We start from the raw sequence: 4,445 nt of genomic DNA on the forward strand, positions 1-4,445 counted from the left end.
CTTTTTGAGGGGCCAGGGGAGGTAAGGTTAACATCTACTTTTAATTAATTCTATCAATGTTTGGGGAATTTAGCAGCTGGTTAATAGTAAGTAGTTAGAAAATATATTTTTCCAAGTTTAAAATAAGTTGTCTTGAGCAATCTCTAGCAACCTAAAACCATGAGAACATGTGTGAATGGTCAGAGCACTTTCCTGTAAAGCCTGTGTCAAGGTTATCGGGGATTTCCTAACAAAGTCTTCTCTTGCAAAATGCATCTAATCTGGGACCTCCATGATCATATCTGGCCACTTGTATTCCTCTATAAATAATTGTGACTAAATACAATTTGATATAAGTAAAACTGAGCAAGTGTACCCCGAAGTCTTCCCAAGGGGCCTTACTGCTTTGAGGGTCTCTGCCTGTCTAGACAACCCTTGTATCTGTCCCAACTGGGTTCCAGTCACAGCCTGCCATCAAGCCCACCAGTGGCTGTCCTTTAACCCCCCTTATGCAGGTCATGCTGCTCTGGAGATAACTAGCTTCACTTTTTAAAAAAAAATTTATTTATTTTATTTACTTATTTTTGGCTGTGTTGGGTCTTTGTTGCTGCATGCGGGCTTTCTCTAGTTGTGGCAAGCAGGGGCTACTCTTCCTTGTGGTGTGTGGGCTTCTTATTGTGGTGGCTTCTCTTGCTGTGGAGCATGGGCTCTAGGTGCGCAGGCTTCCGTAGTTGTGGCTCATGGGCTCAGTAGTTGTGGCTCGAAGGCTCAGTAGTTGTGGCTCGTGGGCTCTAGAGTGCAGGCTCGGCAGTTGTGGCGCACAGGCTTAGTCGCTCCGTGGCATGTGAGATCTTCCCGGACCAGGGCTCGAACCCGTGTCCCCTGCATTGGCAGGCGGATTCTTAACCACTGTGCCACCAGGGAAGCCCCTAGCTTCACTTTTAAATGGATGCAAAGCAGATGTAGGACTCAGCGTGTTAACAGGCTCAGCATAGCTCCACCCTTTCCCCTCCCATCCTTTCATCTTATCACTAGGAAGAGCAGCCTGTCATTGTACTGGTCAGCATGGGAGGAAACCATACACTTTCTGGTTCTACACAGGGCATTGGATTTAATAGTTCCTTTGATTGCTATTCCTTGGCTCAAAATCACAATGGGTTTCTCTATTTCTTCCTTGAGCCCAATTGGAAAGAGTTTGCAAGACGTGGAGGCTGAAGAGAACATGTCCAAATAGGCCATTTTACCTTCTTTCTGGTCACAGGAGTTACATTTTCACAAGCAGAACGCTAGTTTTCCTCTTCAATCAAAGTGTTATGACACCAGATCCACTTCCCCTGTGCTGGTAACTTCTCGATTGTCCTCGAATGGAGCAATTGCTTTTCTTTCCATTTGCTGTGTTTTCTTCATCAGTTCTTGAGTTGTTTTTCCCTCTTAAAGAATTTCCAGCACATTGGTGGATCTTGCCCAAGAAAGCATGTTTCCTGCTAACCACTGGTCATCTAACAGTTCCTCAGGCAGGATTCTAGTTGCAAGATCCACTTTTGTAGGTTGTTTCAAAATGCTTTTGGCACAATCACTTATCGAATCCTCAAGTGGATTTCAAAACATAGTTCTCTCTTTTTTTATTAATTCAAAAATTTCTCTTCTGAGCTTGCTAAAAAGTGTGGTTCCCACATAATAACATGTCCTTATGCATCTGTGACCCAATGTCACACTGCTGGCTTTGGCCATGGGCATTGATAGCTGCAGGGGTCCCACGTGTGCCTCACAGCATGGCTTCTGCAGAGCTAAGCCACAATTGCCTTTATGTTGAAGTTGGTAGCATCAATAAAGCTGCTTTAAACCATCGTGCTTTCCAGCTTCAGATCTCTGTGTATCCTGTTGTGAAGATATGCTCTAGCTGACATGACCGAGGCTTTGGATGATCAACCTGGACTCATTCTCAGTCTTCAAGTTCTCCCTCCCCACAAAGCTCCGTCACAAGGTACATTCACTTAGACGTTTCAAACACTTGCTCCTGACATATGATGTGTTCCTGTTTCACACTTTTTAGGAAGCTCGACTTTCGTCCAAGTAACTTGATAGTGGAGCTTCCAGCCTGCTATCTTTTGCCCATTTAGTGGTCCCCTGCAACCTCAGGGACCACTTCAAAGTTCCCTTGTCCCAGTATTCTTCCAGAGGCACAGATTTCCTGAAGAGCTCCATCCCCCATCTTTAATTGAGCAGATTTTCCTTCTGAAAAGTTCCCTTAAAACCACTGTTGTTGAGATGCTTTTCTCTTCGCATTTGAGGTTCTTCAGGACTCTTCTGTGAGAAAGAAGTGTTCCTTTGATGGTTGGGAGGGCAATGAATTTGCTGACAAGGCCCCACAGGGATGGGATTGGGGGATGAGACTTGAATCTTCAGTATTTACCAAATCTTTCCCAGAGGCCATGTCTCTGCTGGTAATGTTTTCTTCTTTTTTGTCTCTGTTGAAACAATAAATTTGGAACTATCCATGCTTGGTGTATCTGGCATTTCTTCCACCTATGGGAGGAAACTTTGTTCATAAGAACATACACAAAGCCCATCTTTCTGAGCATTAGCAATGCTTGGGACATTTGGTGGATTTTCTCATCAAGCCCTAGCAGCCATTTCCTTAATTCTGTAACAAAAGCAACTTGAAAAGAAAGGTGTTTCTGTTTGAGGAAGAAGGATAAGGTGAGTTGATGGCCGACTGGTGAGGTCCATAGCTGAATGTTGCGCTACACTCATTTTCTCACAGCAGCAACTTCACTTTCAACTTTCAAAATGGTTCATGTCCCAAGATAGAGTGGGGGTAAGAAGGTGTGGGTGAAGGGGAGCTATCAGGGACCACTCCAAACATGGGACCCTGGGGAAAATGTGTCCCAACAGCTCTGCCCCAGGAGACACCAGGAGATGAATTAGATTAGAGAGACTCAGCCTGGTCACTCTGCAGTGTCACCCTGATCCCGAGGGTCCTGCCCTTCCTAGCCCAATCTGCAAAGATGAGGGTGTAGAGGGTCCAAGTGCTTTAAGGTTAGGTGGCAGGGGCTGTTGGTAGAGTGATTTTCCTTAGAAGGGGCTCTGGGTAGGCAGATACCAAATGACATGGCATGATGGGGTTAATCAAGAGCATGGGTCAACCAGGGAAGGAAAAAACTTAGAAAATTATGTATATATTTATAAAGATAAAAGCTAAATTAAGGTTTAAGAAATGAAAGAAAACATGAAAATCATACATTAACTCTAGCCTTCAGGCACATGATTGGAAGAATTATATAATTTCTAATCTTAAGTCTGGAGCAAACATTTCAAGAACTAGAACAGTTTCAGTTGACAGGGAGCAGGGCTAAGAAAGAGTATGTGTTGTAAACAATTCTTTGTTTTGTTTTATTTCTTCACAAAACAAACGGCCAACAGGCACATGAAAATGTGCTGAACATCACTAATCATCAGGGAAATGCAAATCAAAACCACAGTGAGCTATCACCTCACACCTGTTAGAACAGTTATTACCAAAAGACAAGAAATGAAAGTGTTGGGGAGGACAGGAGAAAAGGGAATGCTTGTGCATTATTGGTAGGAATGTAAATTGGTGCAGCCACTATGGAAAACAGTATGAAGTTTCCTTAAGAAACTAAAAATAGAACTACCATATGATCCAACAATTCCACTACTGAATATTTATCTGAAGGAAATGATATCACTATCATAACTGCAGTTATGTTCATTGCAGCATTGTTTACAATAGCCAAGACACAGAAACATGTAAGCATCCATCAACGAATGGATGGATAAATAAAATGTGATATATATACACACAATGGAATATTATTCACCATTAAAGAAGAAACGAGTCCTACCATTGTGACAACATGGATGGACTTTGATGGCATGCATTATACTAAGTGAAATAAGTCAGACAGAGAAAGACAAATACCATATGCTCTTATGTATAGCATATAAAACAAACAAAAAAGCACCCAACAAACTAAGCTCATAGATACAAAGAACACACTGGTAGTTGCCAGAGGTGGGGGGGGGAGGGATGAGCAAAATGGGAAGGTGATCAAAAAAGTGCAAACTTCCACTTATAAGATGAGTAAACCCTGGGGATGTAGTGTACACCATGGTGACTGTAGTTAATAATACTGTACTATATATTTGAAAATTGCTAAGAGAGTAGAGTTTTAAGGTTCTTATCATAAAAAAATTTGTAAAAAAAAAAAAAAAAAAAAATTTGTAACTGCGGTGATGGAGGTTAACTAGACTTATTGTGGTAGTCATCTCACAGTGTACACATGTATCAAGCCACTATGTTGTGTACCTAAAGCTAATACAATGTTATATGTCAATTATATCTCAATTTTTAAAAAATAATAAGAAAAGAAAACCCAGAAGCAATTCAGGGAACCTATCCTTAAGGTTCTGCTCCTCTAGAATCAGACTCAGGTACCAAATTC

The 4,445-nt window shown here is 41.9% G+C and overlaps 1 pseudogene; it reads right to left on the reverse strand.

Annotated features, from left to right (window-relative positions):
- Window positions 1-1,410: 1,410 nt before the first annotated feature.
- Window positions 1,411-2,596, reverse strand: LOC118896988 (annotated as a pseudogene).
- Between the last annotated feature and the right edge of the window lie 1,849 nt (window positions 2,597-4,445).

Source organism: Balaenoptera musculus, chromosome 6, assembly GCF_009873245.2.
Source record: "Balaenoptera musculus isolate JJ_BM4_2016_0621 chromosome 6, mBalMus1.pri.v3, whole genome shotgun sequence".
In the NCBI taxonomy this organism is placed as follows: domain Eukaryota; kingdom Metazoa; phylum Chordata; class Mammalia; order Artiodactyla; family Balaenopteridae; genus Balaenoptera; species Balaenoptera musculus.